Below are 10922 nucleotides of genomic sequence, written 5' to 3' on the forward strand. Positions count from 1 at the left end.
TTTCCTCACTGTTGCTATGGGAATTTCCCTCTGACCTTCATCTTTCTGCAGAGCCGTGTCGCACGCTGGGCGGGACCGGCATCCCGCCGGCGATGCGGTTTCCGCAGCGCCTCTGGGCCCTAGGTCTTCCTGTGGGTCATCTGACCTGAGATCAGCTCGCAAGCTGGAGTGACTTTGAGGGTACCTCGAGGCCGCTCAGGCAGCGCTGCACACCGCCGAAGAAGAGGAGGTGACTGTCCATGCGTAGTTAGCATACATGGACGGCCAAGTGGCCGGTAGGACTTTCTCGTGCTTACCCTCTTCTTCCCTGTCGTGTCTCCCTGTCCACATATTCTCACTTGTCCTTCTTTGTTCCTTTTCAGAGCTAACGACAGAGCTACAGTCAGTCTACAGGCAGCGAACACCGCCGCCGGCTACGTGCGCGCCCAAGGCGAACGCCGCGAGGAGCGCCTCGTCGACATTCCTAATCACGTTAGGGTGGCCGTCAAGCATGGTGTCCACCACGGGGTGGTCATAACGCTAGCGGCAGCACAGCTCTAGTCTGGCCATGAGATTCAGGACCATCGAGCATGGTGTCCACCATGGGGTGGCCGTAACACTGGTGGGCGATCATGCGGACCTTGTTGAGGACTTTGACGAGGCTATAGATGCCGCGGCCACTGAGGTGCCTGCCGAGGAGGTCATCAGCGAGGCCCTGTAGTGTACTAGGGGTTTTTGCATGAATAAAGAGACTTTTGCGTTTTAGTTGAGCATCCCAACCCTTATTTAGATCATGACGGTCTCACCGTTCACGTATGGGCCATCGAGGTTGGTGTGTGACTGCGCGCATAGGTCTGCTTGCGATGCCAAGCCCCTGGGCCTCCACACAGGGCTGAGGTCCGTCCGAGGGGTCGTTTTGACTTGCGTTCGTTCCCCTCGCGTGTTCTTTCATGGGAACAGAGGGGTGAAGCCGTGCCAGGTTTTCCTTGTTGGGCAAACACTTGTGCTCGGTGAACTACTAGCGGGTTAGTTTGAGTGGAGTCCTGATTCCTATTTGTGGGGATTCGACGGGGGTCGGCTGGCGTCTGACTCCAACTCTCGATGGCTGCCCCATATAGTTCTCGAGGTCGTTCAGCCGACCCCAGGGGCTTGCTGCCTCTCTTTGAGAGAAACCATGGGCCAAGCGCTACCAAGACTCAAATGTAGGCTCGGATGTCCTTAACGCCTCATGCATCCTAGCAACGGACACTTGTGGGCCCATCCTTGCCTACCCCTTGTTCTGTAGGTGCCCCAAGCGGTTGTCGAACCCCTTGATGAGCCAACCTTTGAAATCGTGGGCCGTAATAGGACATAGGGGTGTCTAGATCCCCATATCCCAACTTATCTCGGCGAGTACACCCTTGCTGAGGAAGGATGAAGTTCGCTGTGCATCTTTTGAGGAGGCGGGCAGGGTCCTCGCGTGTCAGGCGGTGTGATGATGGGACGCGGCAGGCACAATGATCTAGGCGGATGGTTCACCTTCTCACTCTATCCGTCCCTATAAAATCAAAGGGTTAGCCCTTCGGGTTTTTCACGCACTTGCCCCTTACCGCCTGTAGCCACCGTGCCGCCGCTAGACTTTCAATCCCTTGCCTCCGCATCTTCCGTTGTTGTGGCCCCAGCCCATGGAGTTGTGGAACCGCTCGGAGTGTGACCTCAGGTGGCTAAAGGATCTCATTCGTCGTGGTCTTCTCTGTCCGTGGACCGTCGCGGAGGAATGGCTGCCGGCTGATGGTGAGAAGTTCCCATGACCGCTCAACGGGTATGTAGTCTCGTTCCTGCATTTCCACGAGCATGATTTCACCACACCTCCCCACCACTTCCTCATCGGACTTCTTCATCTGTAAAAGATTAAGCTATAGCACCTGACCCCTAACAAAATCCAGCACATTGCGAGCTTCATTGCGCTATGCAAGGGATATTTGGGGATCGAGCCACACCTCGACCTATGGAAGTACTTCTTCGCAATTGACTTGCAAAAGAGGAAGGGTCCTGGCCCTAGTCAACCAGAGGTGGTGATATCAATGGGATGCGCGGGCATCCACCTTAGGAGTTAGCGGCCGAAGGAGTACATCTCCATGAGGCTGTCCACCTCGAACAAGGGGTGGCACTCATTGTGGTTCTATCTGAAGAATGGCGCTGACCCCACTCTACCCGGACACGTCCTGTCAGAGTTCACCGGATGCGTGATTAAGGTGCCTCCGGAGACGTGGGCCAAGTGGGGGCTCATGGAGAAAGAGAAGAGAAGAATCGAGGACCACGTTGTGGCCATCCAGATCCTAAGGGAGCATGGCCTGAGGGGGTCAGGTGTCATCAGTGCATACCACGGTAGAAGGGTGGGGCCGCTGATGGCGCGCGTGTTCCCTCTGCACAAGATGGTGCCGGTGCTGCCACTAGAGGGGACGATGATGTCTAGGGAACCGCTGGCATGCTCAGAGATCACCCAGTGCATCAAGGACGCCATGGAGTCCTTGAAGGACTCCACGGGGGCAGTGCTGGAATATGTGTTCTCGGTGCCAGGATGTCCCCCGATGCGCCCGGAGCCCGGCTTCATAGAGTTCGTAAGTATTCATTTCCTTTTACATCCTTTTCCGCACAGAGCGCCTCGCATCGATCCTCCAACCTTTTTAATGTCTTTGCCAGCCGGGGAGCCTCATCCTCTCTGAGCGCCTATCTCCACTATCGAGGAATGAGGCAGAGAAGGTGGCGAATCACGCCACCGGTGAGCTGCAGTGAAAGGCCAAGGAGGAGAGAAGGAAGAGGAAGACGGAGAAAGCACAGGCGCGGGAGCGAGGGGAAGACACCGACACCAATGATGATGACAATGATGAGGGTGAGGCGGCCAACGATGACCTGCTCGAAGGCGGGAGCAGGGCCGTTTCCCCCCTCATAGACATCGACTGGGCGGGGATCGCCCAGGAGGATGACCAGGAGGCGAGTCGGGTGTCCTTGTCTACGCCCTCTGGCCATGGATCGGAGGGGCGTGACACCGACGTGTCCCAATCAAGGGGCATAGGTCACGTTGTGTCGTCGAGACCTCTTGTACTATCGAGGGGCCAAAAGCAGCCTCACCCTACCGAAACATCACCAAGGTCGACCGCGCGTCCCTAGAAGCACTCTTTGTCGGTGGCCCCCAGGTATGTCGTGTATCTCCACTATTCAGCGCCTTTGATGGGTTTTTGCCATGAAATTCATGGTCTCACTCGTATCCACGGTGCTAGGCGTCATGTCTCCACTCTAGGGATGGCACCAAGGAAGGCCCTCATGCTCTAGGCGGCACCGTCACCGCAGGGAAGCATCGCCTCTAGGTGCGGTGGCGGCGGGGCAGTGTTTCCACCGGACACGGGCGGGTTGTCAACGGAGGCAGGGGCTGCCAAGGCAGCTGCGCCTGCATTGTTAGGCCAGGCTGGAGTGGAGCAGGCGGTGGATAACGCGCCTACGCCTATGATGCAGGTAGACCTTTCTCCGCCTCTATTGGTGGAGGCGCACGCAGCGGGGCAGGACAAGGGGGCCACATCCATGGTGCTCCTAGTGACCTTGGAGATGAGATAGGGCTCGACCCATGTGCTTTTGGCCTCGGCCGTGGCTAGTGGGGTTGCCATGGAGGAGCCAAGTTCTGAGCAATCAGCGACGCTTGGGGCTGGTACGGAGCCGTCTCAAGCTTTGTCCTTAACAGCAGTCGGCCTAGGTTGGGGCGGCCCTCGGACCGAGCTGGTTGACCCCCTAGGACCCTGCGAGCGCGCCTTTTGTCTTGGATGATCCTATGGAGGAGAGGGAGTGGGTCAACTTTAATTCCTTGATGAGTGGCGTGGCGCATGTCATTCAAACCGTGCTGGCAGAGTTTCAGTGGGGCGCCGGCCCTTACCGGGTAAGTGCTTTCCACTCCCTTCATGACGACGGCATTCGTTTTTGGTCGTGTCTCTCAACCTATTTCTTGCTATAGTTGCTGATGAAGCGTAGTCAGGAGAAGTCCCAGTGCCTTCATTGGCAGAAGGAGGCCTGAGACCATCTGGTCGCAGAGATGGCTTCGGTCCGTACTTGGGAGGTGGAGGCCCATCAAGATGCAGAGGCCGCCGAGAGGGCGTTCGTGGCCTTATTGGGGCGGTCTCGGACGGTCGAGGAAAATGCCACGTAGGTTGAGAAGGAGAGGGACGAACTATCCTGGGAGGCCAACGCCTTGTGCCAATGAATTCTGGACCTCATGACCGAGGTTTAGAAGGAGAGGGATGCAAGGTTCACGTCTGAGGAGAAGATCAGCTAGGCTGCTGTGACGGTCGAGCGGATGCACGGGGAGTGGGACGTGTCCTGCTAAATGGAGGAGAGGCTTTGTAGGGAGCATGACAATGCTCGATGGCAGGTCGGCTCCCTTTAGAGGGAGCTTGATGAGGAAAAGGGCCAAAAGGCAGACGCTGAGAACGCCGTCGTGGGGCTCACCACCGATCTGGCCCAGGCAGAGGAGAAGGTGAAGGCCCTCGAGGGGGAGATAGCGGACTACTCCAATCACCACCTTGTCATCGACCTAGTTAGTGGCAACCTTGGAGTGCCTCAGCCGCTGGGGATGAACATGACCTCGGCCTGCATTGCGTCGATCCCGAGCCGAGGGGGCGAGCTCGAGAGAGACGCTTTGTGTGCTAGCGTTCAGCAGTCCTTTGTGATTGCACGCTCTCATTATGAGGGCAACATCGCCCTGGACTTGATGAGCCAAGAATATGTGCCCGGCTACGAAGCCGGCGACCTGGTGGCAATTATGGCGCCGGCGGCTCCCCTGGCGCAAGATCTAGCGAACAGAATAGCGGGCGTTGTTCTCCCTCAGAGGAATTAGTTGATTATGTAGGGGTGATCTGGATGAGGGGCTGAAAGATTTTGTAAATAAATAGTTTGCTTGTTTCATTTTGGTTGGACTATCATTTTTATTCGTACGGTGGTACACGGTCCTTTCGGGTACATCGTGGGCTGCTCGTATCCCTGTTAGCCCTCGAGTGAGGTGCGCCCCCTACACTGCTGTAGGGGTTGGGATCACTTGGAAGTACCCGTGAGGTTTATGTGACAGGGATCCTTGGATCATGCGCATACATAGGGATGTTGAGTCATCCTAGAGAAAAGCTTCGGGGTAAAAATGACATAGCTGCTCGATATTCCAGGCGTTGGCATAGACGCGGCTGTCGGCGCCCTTGAGCTAGTAGGTGCCCAGTCAGAGCACCTTGGTGATGATGTAGGGACCCTCCCATGGTGGAGATAGCTTGTGCCTATCCTTGTTGCTCTGGATGAGGCAGAGCACCAGGTCACCGATGTTGAAGGCTCTACCCCACACATGGCGGCTGTGATATCGGTGCAGCGCTTGCCGGTACTTAGCCGAGCGGAGGAGGGCAACGTCACGCACCTCGTCGAGCTAATCCATGGTGACCTCGAGGTAGGCTTCGTTACCCTTCTTGGTGTACGCCTTTACCCTCGGCGCTCCATACTTGCGGTCAATGGGGAGCACTGCGTCGGCACCATACACCATGAAAACGGCGTGTAGCCGCTGGCCCGGCTTCAGGTCATCCACAAACTCTAGATGACCGAGGGCAGCTCTGCGAGCCACCACTTCCCATATTGGTTCAGCATGTTAAAGATCTGAGGCTTGAGACCCTACAAAATTATGTCGTTAACACGTTCGACCTATCCGTTCGTGCTGGGGTGCACCGTGGCTACCCAATCAACACAGATATGGTGCTCATTGCAAAACTTGAGGAACTTCCTCGATGTGAACTGTGTCCCATTATCAATGATGATGGAATTGGGGACGCTAAACCGATGGATGATGTCGGTGAAGACGCGATAGCCTCCTCCGACCTGATCCTATAGATTGGCCTAGCCTATATCCACTTGGTGAACTTATCTATGGCGACAAGAATGTGAGTATATGTAAGTGCATCTAGCCCTCAGTGGGTTTTGGTGAATTGAGTGACAACATAATTAAAGGTCTAACAAGTTTGCTAAGTATATCAAAGGTTCAACAAGAAAAGCAAACTTGATGGTATTCCACATAGTGTTGAAATGAAGGCCAAAATTGTATATTGTTGTATTAGAAGATTACGGAAATAATCTAGTTCAAGCAAAAGACAACAATGCAAATGAATTGATGAAATGGATTTTATGTTGTGGGTTATCATAGTATCATGAGAAAGCAAGCACATTTGACATGACAAATGAGACATGAGTTAATGATTTGGATTGGTCTCAATAATGGGTTGCTTTTCATGAACAATATGAGTTTGATAGTGAACTAGCTTTGATCAAGGTTGAAGGATGAATCAAGTATGCATAAGTGAGGAAATGCCAAGCAAAGGTCAAATGACAAGGACTTAACTCATATTGGATATATGTCGGTCTCTACATTGGTTTGCTTGTATGGATAAATATTTGGAGAATCACTTTGCATTGTTTTGATCAAGCTAGAAGTATGAAGATGAAGATTAAAGTAAGTGTTAGGAGTGTCAAGCCAAAATGAATAGGAGATAAGGAATCGTGAATTGGCTTGACCATATTGATGTTGATTCATATGTCTCAATCTATGCGAATCCAACTAAAGCTTGATTGATCTCAACATTCATTTCTAGAAGATATTCAAGCAAGGATCACAATATTGAAGAAATGGTTTGTCAATGGATGCTTAATGTGATATGACTTGAGTATGGCTTGATAAGGTGAAGATAGCAAGGAAAAGGCTTCGAGGGACTAAGCGGAGGTGAAGGGCAAGCGATGGCTTGGGGACCGAGGTACCATGACTAAGGTAAAGAAGAGAGTACTTGCATTGAGTCGAGGAACTAATCAAGCTATGAGGAGTCATATTGTGTTGAGGATCAAAACATTAGTGGAAGTGACTTGAAGCCATTGAGGTGAACTGATATATGAGTTGAAATGGTTCAAGTCACATGCTCAAGGTATGTTTGCTCAAAGAGACGAGACAGTTGCAATTGGTTGCAACCTCTTGTGAAGTGATATTGAGAAGAAATGGCATATGAAGATATTAAAGACTCAAGTGGTTGAATTAGTTACATTGTCTTTCTCTTGAGTATAGGTATGTCGTACCATCAAGGGGGATGCAATACGAATCATAGACAAGTCTCAAGTGCTCAAACTAACCGAACCCAAGTGCTAACATGAGAGAAACACTTAGAACTGCACCTACACTTGTTGATCTTGGGCTTGTTCTCTGCTGGGTTAAGTAGCCCTCGAAACAAGCTTTCCGGAATGTCTAAGATCACTGAAAACGGAGTTCGGAGTAAAAAGTTATGGCTTTTTCCGTGAGGTGACCTGTGCTGTTTCTGGGAGGGCGGCAGTGCCGCCCATGTACAGTCATAACGGCTAGTTTTCAAATCCTAACGGCTAGTGTAAGTAGGATGAGTATATATACCCATCCCATGGCCCCTAGTCGTGCTGCTGATGCTCCAGACCTTCAAAACCTTTTCAAAGCCTTGTATGAGCTCTCCCCAACCCTCTCTTTGTGAGAGTAAAGTGCTTAGTGTGTGATTAAGTGTTGGGGCTGTGTGATTAAGAGCTAGAGAGCATATTAGAGCAATCCTAACCTTGAGCACTTGTTAGGCTTCGTCGATCTTCGTTGCGCATTTGTTAATCTTGGAGGTGAAGCCTCCTAGAAGGCTAGGCGTCGCCCGGCGAGCTCCCGTGCTTGTGGTGAGCAGCGGGAAGTTTGTAATCATCTCTTGCAGCTAGTGGAATCACCCCTCACTTCAAGAGTTCACTCTCTTGATTTGAGAACAAGGGAAAGGCAAGCCTTGGTGGCAAGACCTAGCCATTTGTGGCCAACCTCAACAACGTGGACATAGGCAAGCCTTGGTGGCGAGCCGAACCACGGAGTAAATCTTTGTCTATCGTGTGCTGTTATCTTTCATATATTCTTTGCATAGACATTGTTAGGGTTTGAGGATTTGATTTGAGCTAGAAAGTTAATTCTGTGATATCCAGTCTTCGAGCTGGACTTTATCTTAATTCTGCAACATTGAGTAGCTCAGGACATCTAGTTTATCTCTGCAAAACCTCACAGTAAACTGAGTAGTTTTTGAAGGGCGTCAGTGCCGCCCTATAGAGAGCGGCAGTGCCACCCTCTGTTCTGGCAGAGATTCGAGCTAAAATTTTGTAGGATCGTTACTGGATATCCCTAGTACATATCCACCAAGTTTGGGTTGTGTTGGACTCACGGTCGCAGGAAGGCAGTGCCGCCCTCAAAGGGAGGCAGTGCCGCCCTTAGTTCTAACTTTTGTTTGAGCTGAAATTTTTGTAGGCCTATTCACCCCCCCTCTAGGCGACATCAAGGTCATTTCAATTGGTATCGGAGCTAGACTCTCAAATTCGGGCTTAACCGCCTTGAGAGAACGATGTCGACAAGTGAGGAGGTATATCTAAAACTTCTACTTTCCGATGGCTCAAACTATGCATCTTGGTCTGCTTGTGTACTTGATATTTTTAGTGCCATGGGTCCTCATATAGAGCAGATTGTAGATGTGAGCATTTCACCTCCTAGTGATGATTGGACCCTCTTATCTAAAGAGGAAGTGAAATGCTTACAATACAATGCTCAAGCTGCTAATGTCTTATTTAGTGCTTTGAGTGAAGATGTATTAGATGCTGCCATATTTGGGGATGATGAACCACTTGGTGATGCTCATATCATTTGGACCACACTTAAAGAAAGATACAATAAGTCCAAATATGATGAGAAGTTGCTTGCATTAGAGGAATCACTTGAGGAGTGCTCAACTTCATCAACAAATGAACAGCCCCAATTGATTCTCTCTAAAGCTTAAAGTGATCTTGCCACAGCCACTCCCTCACCGACATATGTGAATGGTAATGAAATGGTTGGTGAGAACAATGCCTTTACATGTGGTACTTCTACTTCCTCTAGTTCTTGTGAGACTAACATTTTGAAGGAAGAAGAAGCTTATGATCGGTGGAGGCCAAGTGATGAATCCACCTCACCAAAGTGCTCAACTATCTATGCCTTTTCTCATGTATGTCTTATGACAAAGGGTAAGAAGGTAAAGTCAAAAGGCAAACCTTCTCCACCTCCTAGTGACATCTCTAGTAGTGATCTTAGTGATACTTCTAGTGATGATGATTCTAATGATGAAGAAATAAATAACATAATTAAAAATTTGGATAGAAAGACCAAGTTATTTATTTCAAAGCTAATGGAGGATTTAGAGGCAACACAAGCTGAGCTAGAATCTAGAGAAAAGACTCTAGTTAAACAAGAGGATCTTTACATTGCTAGCAAGGAAGCTCTTGCATTGGAGAGAAGTGAGGTAGACACTTTGTGCAAAGCTTTGGCTAAAGAGCAAAGTGTCCATGCTCTCCTAAAGAAGGATCATATTGCACTCAAGGAAAAGTATTGTTGCTTGGACGGCAAGCACAAAGAACTTGAGGAGCAATATAGCCTTCTTTGGGATAGCAACTCACATCTCCCCAAAGCAAGTGATGCTTCTACTCCCTCCACAAATCAAGGTTGTGGAAAATGCTTTAATCTTGATTTGAATATTTATGCCACTAACCTTACTAATATGGAGGCCATGAGAAAGGAGATTGCTAGGCTCAATGAGATCATAGCAAAAGAGTGCATGGATGGCAAGACCCAAAACAGTGGCAAGAAAATAGAGAAACAAAAAGGGCCACAATACAAGAGTGAAAGGTATCCCTCAACTAAAGATGGGTTTGAGCATGAAAAAGGAGCTAAAACCAATGGGAGAAAGGTGGAAAATAGCTCTGAGTGTGCTCAGTCCATGATCAAGGGTAAAGTTGGTATAGATCAGCCTGCACAGATGGTGGCACAACAACAGCCCCGAGCAGCACAGCCACCTAAGAGCGGCAGTGCCGCTGTGAAGGGCGGCAGTGCCGCCCCCCACAGAAAAGGGAAGGCTACCACTTTTGCCCCTGGTCAGGTCAAGCTCATGAAGAAGGTCTCCAAATCAAAGCAAGAGCCCCAGAAAGCAAAGAAGACTCTCATCACTTGCTTCAAGTGCAAGAAAGAGGGTCACCATGTAAGAAATTGCTCTTTGGAGAAGGAAAAGAAGGGCATGAACAAGATCCAAGAGAAGAAGAAGACGACTCATGTCAAGTGCTCTAGCATGGGACACAATGCCTCTATGTGTTCCAACAAGGTTGATGACCAAGCCACACTTCCCGACAAGGAAGCAAACAAGAAGCAAGATAAGATGTCCTGCAAGATCAAGAGTCGTCTATGCTACACTTGTCGAGGAAAGGGACATCTAAGTAAGAATTGTCCCATGGGTAACACTCCTAAGCCTAACTTGTCAATTGATTCAAATATATTTAGGAGGCCCAAAAATGTCGCTTGTGCTAGAAAGGTGATTGGTTCACCACATGCTAGCACAAAGGCCATTTGGGTGCCTAAGTCTCTTGTGACTAACCTTAATGGATCCAACATAGTTTGGGTACCAAATTGTGCTTGATGAGTGTTGTAGGTACTTGAAGGTGATATGAGGCTTCGGGGTGCTTGAGCAAGTTGATTGAAAATATTCACTCAAGCTATCAACCAATTCATATTGTCTTTTCTCATATGGTTGACCAGAAGATAAATTGATGAATATATTTCTAACTTCATACTCACCTCGGTAACAAGTACCTTAGCCTTGATAACTAGCCACTTGACTTGTGAAGTCTTTACTGGTTCATAAATATGTGTTGTTTGTGAATTATTAGGAGTGGCTAGAACATTTCAAGTTTAATTGAATCATTTGCCATATGATGCTTTTAATGGCTCTCTAGTAGAGCAAGATCTTATTCATGTTGTAGGTGATGTGGATATACCTTATGAGGCGATCAAGCAATTGGCTATCGGTGATATTAGGCCACTAGAAATTTAAGCCACTTAATTCAAGGTTACC

The 10922-nt window shown here is 49.6% G+C and overlaps 1 pseudogene; it reads left to right on the plus strand.

The window, feature by feature from the left end:
• Positions 1–8393: 8393 nt before the first annotated feature.
• On the plus strand, positions 8394–10487 carry LOC136466360 (uncharacterized; annotated as a pseudogene).
• The last annotated feature ends 435 nt before the right edge of the window (positions 10488–10922 follow it).

Source organism: Miscanthus floridulus, chromosome 7 (assembly GCF_019320115.1).
Source record: "Miscanthus floridulus cultivar M001 chromosome 7, ASM1932011v1, whole genome shotgun sequence".
Classification (NCBI taxonomy): domain Eukaryota; kingdom Viridiplantae; phylum Streptophyta; class Magnoliopsida; order Poales; family Poaceae; genus Miscanthus; species Miscanthus floridulus.